The sequence below is a fragment of the Cupressus sempervirens genome, chromosome 10 (genome assembly GCF_028749045.1).
Source record: "Cupressus sempervirens isolate cs-2001-9-10 chromosome 10, ASM2874904v1, whole genome shotgun sequence".
Lineage (NCBI taxonomy): Eukaryota > Viridiplantae > Streptophyta > Pinopsida > Cupressales > Cupressaceae > Cupressus > Cupressus sempervirens.
Window position 1 is genome coordinate 818,624,197 of NC_143127.1, and position 10,281 is coordinate 818,634,477.

The 10,281-nt window shown below is 35.4% G+C and overlaps 1 pseudogene; it reads left to right on the forward strand.

Annotated features, from left to right (window-relative positions):
- The first annotated feature begins 2,141 nt into the window (after nt 1–2,141).
- Nucleotides 2,142–3,188, forward strand: LOC149536459 (transmembrane 9 superfamily member 1 pseudogene; annotated as a pseudogene).
- Nucleotides 3,189–10,281: the final 7,093 nt, after the last annotated feature.

Consider the following 10,281-nt stretch of genomic DNA (forward strand, 5'->3'; position numbering starts at 1 on the left):
ATGGTGCCAAAAATATGTCTAATCAATATAACACCCTTTTAGTTATAGGATTGGACATCCCTTACCACCAAAGTACTATGCTAATTTTCATTAAATGTCAATCTGAGAGCGTGAACTTGAGATGATGTCTGGAAAGTATATGCTCTAGTTTTCACTAAAACTCACTACTACTTTGAATGCAATAACCATTAAGGAAATCTAGTTTATCCAAAGGAAAGACAACTATCAAATACTTGGAAGGAAATTCTAATTATTTAGCCATACATCTATGCACCTACTGCTGCAGGAACAGTGACTGGTTCTGTTTCCAATGGCTGCAAGAACAATAGTTCTAACCTTAACTTAGAAAATTGAGTCTAACTCCTACTTACCAAAACAAACTCCACCTTCCGCATGGGCCCCCATAGAAGAATGAAGGAAAGACAAATTCAGATAAAAGTGTAGAAACTCAGCAATGACATATATTCATCCAATATGCAGTGTTACAATAACTCAAAAAAATGATAAGATGTCTATCCACTCTGTTTGTCTACTCACTACCTAGCCTTATAGATATAGACAAGGTCTTATTTATAGGGAAGAAAAACAAACTCCTAAAACTACGACTTCCTCATGAAGGAAAGTCAGTTACAACTTAAGACTGCAAACACACAATTTGAAAGACATTAATCATCCCTTAAATTCCCCACAAATATAGATCATAGAAAATGCTAGATTTTCTCTTTTATCTATCTTCAAATAGCTTCCAAGAATCTAGGTATCGTGTGTTTAACTAATTGATTTGATGCTTTCTTCCTTGCTCAGCCACTTTATCAGGTCTTGCTTTGTTATGCATTAAAACAGGTCCCTTCTGACTTTGCTGCCAAGTCTTCTAGCTACAATGGTGTCATAACGCTTTTCCTTAATGTCATCAATGGATTAGCGCTATTCCTTCATAGTTTGTTTAACTCCTGCTTAGCTTGTATCCTGTGATCAACATATAATACACACAAGACTTCTCGCAAACATTTATTTTCATTTACTAGTTTATATAGAAAAGGCATTAATTATTCAACTAATAATTTTTGCAATCTCTTCAGCTGCAGGAAGATCTACCCATATCAAACATTCATGAAGAAAGATTTTTACCACAAAATGAACCCCTTTTTAAATATAATTCTGATTATCATTTTATACCCTATGTCCATACTTTATACATCAAAAGTTCAAAACATTTATCCTAAAGGATGTTAAAGTTCAGTATGTTATAGACAAATGTTCACAAAAAGGGCTAATAAAACTTCTATTTATATATGTCATCAGACTGTACCATCACATTCTACTCTAAAATTATTTTAAGTGTGCCAATTTTTGAGTCTTGATGAATCTGTCTGCTTCCAGGTCTATTCCATTTGCAAAAAATGCTTTTCTTCCAGTGCTTCCAATCTGCAAATTCTGAGTAGCCCACTTTGACTGCTTGCCAAATTTGCCCAGTTATTCATCATGAGTCCTAATAATAGACTTGTATTCTCCAAATGATAGTAAACCAATGCCCAAGTTTTCATTTTTCCAAGTGTTAGTTTGACCTATTTCCAAAGCCAAATCCAAATATGTTTTGTGGTTTTCTGACATGTTTTCTTGTAGGCAATTATGAGAAAACAACTTTGACAGTCAATATATTTTGAGTGAGAATTTTTCCTGAGATAAGATTCAAAAAGGTAAGAGTATGTAGGACACAGAATCAATATGTTTGATTTCAAAGCCTTCTCAGGTGTTTTTGTTAGTTTTCAAAGTAGGCCAAAGTACTTCTAGGCACAAAGTTGGCAAGTTGCAAGAAGAAGTGAAATGAGTAATTAAAGGTTGAATCAGTGATTAGATAGTTTTTAGTCATAATTAGATGATAATTAGATCAATTTGGAATGTTAGTTTTTTGAAAATGAATTTTTTATAGTTAGACCTAATTTAGCGCTCGACTAAAATAGCAACAAAATGGTAAGATGCATTGGGGATTAAAGTTTTCTAAATTAAAAGAGTTATAGTGATTCTAATCATTATGATTTTTGAATATGGGTGCACATCATTCAAACATAAAAGCTAGCAAGGCATGATGTTTAGTATAAGCCCACAAAGCCACATTTGTCCAATGCCAACATGTTATTCAAATGTGGAATATTGCAATGATGCATTGGTTTTCAGTTTTAAACTCCTTCATAATGTTTATTTTTCTCACTAGTTTTGTCTTTATGATTATGATGTGCACATTGAGGAACACGACTATGTAAAATATGCCCTTGAAGATGATGATATAGAAACCCTAGAAAGAGATGGAAGTGAAGAATCAGGATGGAATCTTGTTCATGGGGATGTTTTTTATACACCAAGAAATCTAGTATTGTTGTCAGCATTAGTGGGTATTGGTGCATATCTTTGTATGCTTGTGCTTCTTGTCATCATGGTGGAAATTATTGGCATGCTCTATGTTGGTCATAGAGTGATTGTTACAACTTTCATTATTTACTATGCCCTTACATCATTTATCTTAGGTCATGTGAGTCGAAGCCTTTACTCATGGAATGATGGGAAGCATTGGGTGAAATAAATGGTCCTTGCAGTGTCTCTTTTTTCTTTCTTGTGCTTTGGAATTGGTTTCACATTTAATATTGTAGCTATTTTTAAAAGGTCACTAGCTATTATTCCTTTTAGCACCATGGTGGCGGTCTTTGTAATATGGGCTTTCATTTCTTTCCCTTTAGCATTTTTGGGAATAGTTGTATGAAGTAATTAGAGTAGGGCTTTAGATAATCCTTGTAGAGTGAAGAGTATTCCTTGGTGAATTCCTGAGAATAAATGGTATCTCACTCCTTTAGTGGTGTCAGTAATGGGTGGTTTGCTTCCATTGGGAATTATATTCATTGAGATGTATTTTGTTTTTACATAATATTGGAACATACTTTTTGTTAAATGTAGATAACTATCATTGGCAATGGACATCCTTCTTCTTAGCTGCATCAACAATGGTTTATGTCTATCTCTATTCCATATATTATTACTACATGAAAACAAAGATATCTAGATTTTTCCAAACAAGCTTCTATTTTGGATATACTCTTATGTTTTGCCTTGGTTTGGGCATACTCTGTGGAGCTATTGGTTACTTAGGATCGTTAATGTTTGTTAGATGAATTTACAAAAACATTAAATGTGACTAACAATAAGATAAGACATTTTTGAACTAGGAATGGAACTTTATCATGCCACATTAGTTATCCAATCCTTACACTAAATTTTATGTGCTCGAAGGACATGTTAAAAAAGGAATGCAAAATGGTCAAAGGATCACATTCCACGTAGAAGTAGATGAAGGGTCAAACACTACTACTGGTGACATTTTATTTGTCCTTTAGTAGAAGGAACATCACAAGTTCAAGAGAAATGACACCCATGACATGAGGGGAGAGCATCTGTATAGACAATGATCATAGGCAGCAAAACACCAATAAAAAATAAAAAGGTAGAAGAACCTCCCACTCCATCTTTAAAATTGAAAGGGTCTTGGTCCTCAATGTTTCCAATTAAGGCATAGACCAAAGGCACATATGGCTTGTTATGAGGATGAGTCAGAAAGAATAAATTAGACACCCTTGAGAGTGCTTGATTCCAATCATACTAGAATAAGGGAGCTGCTAGAAGACATAAGTTGAATCCACAGGCTGAAAGAGGTGAAAATAGAGCATGTGGGCCAATTGACAAGCTTGTGCTAAGTTGAAACATGAAAAGGTGATTGGGACAAAGGTAGCCTACACAAAGTTCAACATGAAAATCACAACCAAACTAGGGGAGGTGACTACAGGATGATAGCTTACATTGGAGGCATTAAATGAAAATATGGTCAAACCAAGCTACTAAAGAGGAGCAGATACAAGATCCACGATTCAGACTCTTTGTTGTAAAGTTGAAAAAGAGGTTATGAAGGGTGGCATCTTTCCACCCACACCCAAACTTTTAATCCCACATTGGGTGGGTAAAGAATCTTTTAAGTCTTTAAATAAAATCTTACATATAAACTTAAATGTCTTTAAGACATGCACTTTTGATGCACTAGAAGTTGATAAGGGTTCTACCATGGCTGATGGAAATAAGGTCAGACTTTTGAATTGACTCGCTAGAAAAAAAAGGCCAAATTTTGGTGGTCTCCATGTTGCCACTGGAAAATAGGAGGATCTCACTAGTAGCAACATGGTGACCACTTGGAAAATGTAATAAACTGGCAAGAGGAGTTATGGGACCTGCTAGTGGCCAAGGGGCCAATCAAAGTATGTCATGTGGCATTTATCTAGCACCTGGGTGGACTTGGAAGAGGAATAAAATGTTAAAAAAGCATTATTTTTAATATTTTATTCAAAGAAGGGCCATTCATGTTAATTGCAAAGAATCAAAGTTATAATTTTAAAAACCTATAGTTTGTGATATAGTGTTTTTTTTTAATTTTCAATTTTATTGCATTTCTATGTACGACACATAGTTGGAGCCTGGAATTTTGAACATCTACTAGAGGGGGCATTTTTTTCCCATAATATAGACTCCAATATACCATTGGAACCAGGAGGATACGAACTTTTTGATTTTGGAGTTTCTTTTTGCATAGGTGATCACTAGTGCATGCTATAGGGGATTTTGTACTTTTAATGGGATGCTTAGTTATAGGCAATGATTTCATCAGTGTAGTTAAAAAATTCAGTTATGATACACTTGATATGCTTGAATGGCTTAGTATGCTCAAAATTTGATACATAATGATGTATTTTGCCTCTAGTTTTTAATAATTTGCATATTTTTTGATGGAACTTCTCATAGATTTTTGTCTTTTGCAATTAGTTATAATTTCCATCAAGTGCTAGAAATATTTTGTACTTTTGGGAGGCCAAATGAGTGAGGATTTGATTAACAGGTTGAGGTGAGAGATTATAGAGATTTTTTTAACTTCTTGAGGAGGTTTGTTGGAATATTCAAATGTGGAAAGAGTACTTATGAGAGGGGGGGTGAATCAGAAGTACTAAAATTTGTCCTATAAAACTTTTATGTGGAAATAAATTGCATGCATGTAAATACATTAAGTAAACATGAAACTAACACATGCATCAATAACACATAACACCTGAAATTGGTAACCCAGAAACCCTCCAGGAATAAGAAGGTAAAAGTGGGGTGGGGATGATACCCACAAAAATTACTGCAGCAATATTGTTTAACCACTTTTGATGGTTTGCCCTGTTAAAGGCCTGCCCTGTTAAAGGCTTTACACTGTGTCAATAGTGACCTAGTTAGAGGATTTACAAACACTTAACATGAAGTGTCACCCTGTTAAAGGATTTAATCACCTATCTCTAGGATCAATGAAATAGCTATTAAGCTAACCTATCACCATAGGATTTCCATGCTAATACAATGGCTAGAAAGTATTAGGTAAAATGAACCTGCTAGTTTACAATCCTTGATTGCTGAATGTTGGCTCTATTCTGCTTTGTCTGATCTTGATCCTTTGTGATCTGATATCTTTCGCTTCTAAAAATAGTATATCAACCACTCTATATCTTCTCCTCTATATCATCATCTTCATCATCTCCTTCTCTATCATGTCTTCTCTATGAGATATCATCTTCCTTATAAAGATATTCGAGGATTTAGGGTTAGGTCTGGATCTACGATCCATATTCAATCTTCATTTCCGCTTAATACTTATCTTTTTCTGATTGGTTGCATGCCTTTATCATTTTTCTTATTGGCTGCATGCAAATTACATAGGAAATATAAAAGATTCGATCTGATCATTAAATCCTTCGAGATTTCCTTATGTCGGCTATAAAGACTATTTTCATCATAGTTTGTGCGATTCCAAACTCTTATGCTGATATCCTAGATTAGTCGGCTCCTGAAATATTTTTGTTGCTTGGCACATGCTATTCTACTGAGTTACTCGGCACTTACACAAAACTGTGTTACTCGGCATCTAAACTTTACTCGGCACCTGATCTTCACTCGGCATTTACACTTTACTCGGCACCTGAAGATTACTCGGCATCTATTGCACTCGGCACCTATTCTTGATCTTGGTTAAGTGTATTGACACTCAGTTGTCAAATTTATTCTTTAAGCTAACAATCTCCCCCTTTGACATGAGTGGCAAAAACACTTAACCCATGTGACTCAGTAATTAATCCTTCATTCAAACTTTGCTTCCCAAAATTTGCTTTCTCCCCCAAAATTTCAAAATTTGCTTATCTCTCCTATCTCCCTGTCAAAATTTCAAAATTGACTATCTCTGCTATCTCCCCCTTTTTATTATACTTACTCCCCCTTTTATTATACTTATCATTTCATTCCTATACTCAACTTCTTTCTTTAATTACTTATTCTCCCCCTTTTTTGACACTTATGTTAAGGGTCTTTACAATGAAATGCCATATTTGGCCAAAAATGTGCTATTTACTTCAAGGAGTATCTTCAGAGCTGCATCCCAATTTGCTAATGCAACATCTAATGTCTTATGTTGGATGGCAATCTCTGCTGCTAGGTGTACAAGTCCATCAAATGAAGAAAGATTGGGGTCTTTCCTGAGGACTATCTCTGCATTTATTTGCTCCTTATGAAGTAATCCCAAATGAGGAGTAATTGATGATTGCATTTGTATCAATTTGGCTTTTGTAGGCGCCTCCTCTTCTGCCAAAATGGCTAGCTCTCTTTGTGTGTGAAGCGATTGGACAAAATGCTTCTCACTCTGAGTTGGATCTGTAGGGAGTTGCATACTAGAAGTTTTCAGATTGCTTTCCAAATTCAGTATTTTCTAGCTAGTGTCTTGTGTGAATGTTGAAAAATCACACAACTTGTTGCACAGGGAAAAGATGTTTCCTAGTACAATTTTAACTGTTGTAACCTTCTTTGCCAGTTCTTCTTGTGCTAGTGCTATATCACTGGGTATTTTACTGTTTACTTTTCCTTGGAACTTCTTTTCTGACCATTCAAGTAATTTTACATTTGTTTCCTGGTCTTCATTAGTCACCTGGTCAACTATATCAGAAAGTTGTTCCATGATTGGTCTTGACTCATCTGGAGATTGTAAGCAAAAAGCTTCCGTGAATATGTCCTTAATTTCATTCAATGTACGCTTATGCTTGTATTCCTTTCTTAGTGCTTCTTGTCTCCTTCTTTTGTCTAGTGCACTATGGATTTCATTAATCTTTTCTTCTGTAAGAGTGCTAGATTCATAATATGGGATTTTAATTTCTTCATCAAGCTCAAGAACTCCATAGTGAAGTCTCCTGACTACTTTTGATGAACTCAAGCCTGGTGTTCTGATTTTCAGTTGTAATCCATCTGTGCTCGGCTGCTGAAGAGTTTTTGTTGGAGTCCCAAATTTGGGTAATGCAACCAGTGTTTGTATTGCAGTCTCCTCCTTTTTCTGTGTCTCTTTTTCTTCAGCTTGAGTATCCCCTTTTTGAATGCTAGATGGGGTTGAACTTGGTGGCTGTTCAGATTTTTCTTTTGTTTCCCCTACTGCTATACTTGGCACTTGGAGTGTATCAGTACTTATACTTGGTGAAGGTGGTGGTGGAAGGAATAGAATACCAGTAGTTTGTGTGATCAAAGGTGGCATTTGTGCTTTTACCCTTGCTTTTGCTTTGACTTCTGGATTCTGTAATTCATCAACACTGACCAATATAGGATTTGAACTTAATTTTGCTACTAAAGATGATTGGTCAAGGATTTCCAAATCCTCTGCAGTTAATGGATTGATGTTTTGAACTGAAATTTCTGTAACATCCTTTATTTTTATAAAATCTACAGGTGTGATGGTGGCATGAGGAGGACTAGGAGGAGATACCTGTATTTCTTGCATACTTTGATCTTGTCGCTCAACTGTATCTTTCTCTTCCTCTTTCTCCTCATTGAGTGCCTCTCCTTCCTTTTCTCCTTTACTCTCCTTCTCCACTAGTTTCTTCTCTTTTATTTCTGATGCTCCCTTTTCTTTTATCTTGGCAATTGCTTCTGCCTTATATTCTTCATTATATACATCTTCAATCTTCTTGTAAACTATTTTTCACAATCTTGTGGATTTGGTAACTACCTCTTCAATTTTATTCTGTAGAATACTGAATGCTCTATACTTGGGAGTGAATATGTTATTATGCCTTTTTATGGCATTTATTATTTGATCTCTAGTCAAATTAGGCAACAATCTTGCCAATGTTGACTCCCTTATTTCTTTTTCCATTTGTAAACAAAAATGCCATTTATCCTCTATGATTGTATACAGTTCTCTCGGCATAGAGTCATCTAATTCTAGAGGTGTGTGCTTATATTCAGCCATCATAGCATACACAGACTCCTCTAATTTATTTTGCTCTCCTTTGTTGAGCTTAGAAAAATTTAGATTCTTTAATCCTTTCAAATCATTGTTTCTAATTTCTGTACATAATTTATCAACATCAATCTGGGGTATTTGTCTTACCTCTTGAGATTGACTGTTGTCTTCTGACTTTGTTTCCTCCTCATCTGTTTCAGGCTGGGGAATGAACTTCCTCTTCTTTGACTCAGCAGTAGTCTTCTTTGAGTCTTTCTTCTTCCCTTTAGCCTCTTCTTTTTCTTTTTGAGTTGTGGCCCTTGTGGTTGGTCTTTTTGGTGCTAGGGCAGCTACTTTCCTCCCCTTGGATTTAGGAGCAGATGGAGTTGTGGTCTTTTTCTTGACTGGTGCTTCCTTGGCTACTTCAACCTCAACACTTTCCTCTTTGTCTCCTTCTGACCCTTGAGTCTGATCCTGAAGTTTGTCTTCTTCTTCTTCAATGACTTCTTCTTCTTTTTCAATGTCATCTCCTTCTTCTTCTGCTGTCCCTTCTTCTTCTATACCAAACTTTCTTTTGATTTGTCTTACCATTTTCTCTTTCTTCTTTACTGCTGAAGAAGTCTTCAACTCTGTTATTATCTTTGATTTGACAACATCATAAGTTCCAAAGATTTTTGCATTTTTGTCTACTTCTTCTACAAGTAAGGCTATTATTGCTGCAGAGGCTTGATCAACATCAAGTTCATATCCTAATGGCCTAAGCCACCTGATTCTAGGTATAACTGCTTGCACATAAGTATAATCTATATCTACAAGAAAGCAAATATCTTTTTCATATTTCTCAGTCATTGAAACTGGAATTCTCATTCTTTGTTTCATGGACTTTTTGAAGTCCTCAAAATAACCAGTCATTTGGGCATCAAAATTTTCACCCATCTATTCAATGTATCCATTAATTTGTTCAACAATTGTTTTGTCTGGATTCCATTTAACTTTCCCTATAGAAGGAAATTCTTTCATCAGATAGAAAAACATACATATCAAAACTGATCCAAATTTACATTGAGCTCCTTTACTCTTCCTTATAGCTCCCAGATTTTTATTAATCTGTTGAAACATGAGCTCTGCCAGATCATAAGTGTGATCCCTTTTTATTATCTTGTATGCAACATCAACTGCTATACAAGGTACACTATTTAATATGCTTGATTGATAGAATTTGTGTGAAATAATTCTTACAGCAAAGTCTAGTAGAGGATCAGTGACTGTGTCAATAGTCATCCCTCTATTGTTCCATTTTGCACCTGTATTTCTCTCAATTACTTCTCTTTTGCCACTTCGCAGGGTCTTTGGCCGATCTAGGGTTGGAATACCAGTAACCCTATGAACGATTTTCTTGGTGAATTTTACTGGCCCTGACTCTAACCAAAAAGGTTTGTTATGTATTCGGCTCAAAACTATCTGTACCCATTCTGTTTTGAAGATAGTCGAAAATGCTAGGGTTTTGGTTAATCCTTTTCTTTCTACAATGGAAAACTCATTTTTTAGTACTTTGTTTTCACATAATTTATCATATGCATTATGAATTTCTAAGTCTCCTATGGCACCAATTTTACAATTGTAGCATCTGCGAACATCTTCTACCATAACAACTTTATCCGGAATAACTAATAATGCACCTGCAAGATCATTCTTGTATGCTACTTCAGGTATGGGCTTAAATTCAAGTTGTTTTACTTCATTGCTGACCAACTGAACTTCATGGCTTTCTAAACCCTTGGTGGTTCCTGACCCGGATGCCATTGTTTTCTAAACTAGGGTTTTATAATTCAAACAAGTTTGTGAGACCTACGTAGCTTGGCACTTAAGAGAAATACCTTGAATCGACGAGATCATTGTTGGAATCTTTCACGAATTGCTTCTGAACTTTTCTTGATCTTCTCCGCTCCTTTTTTGGCTTTGTT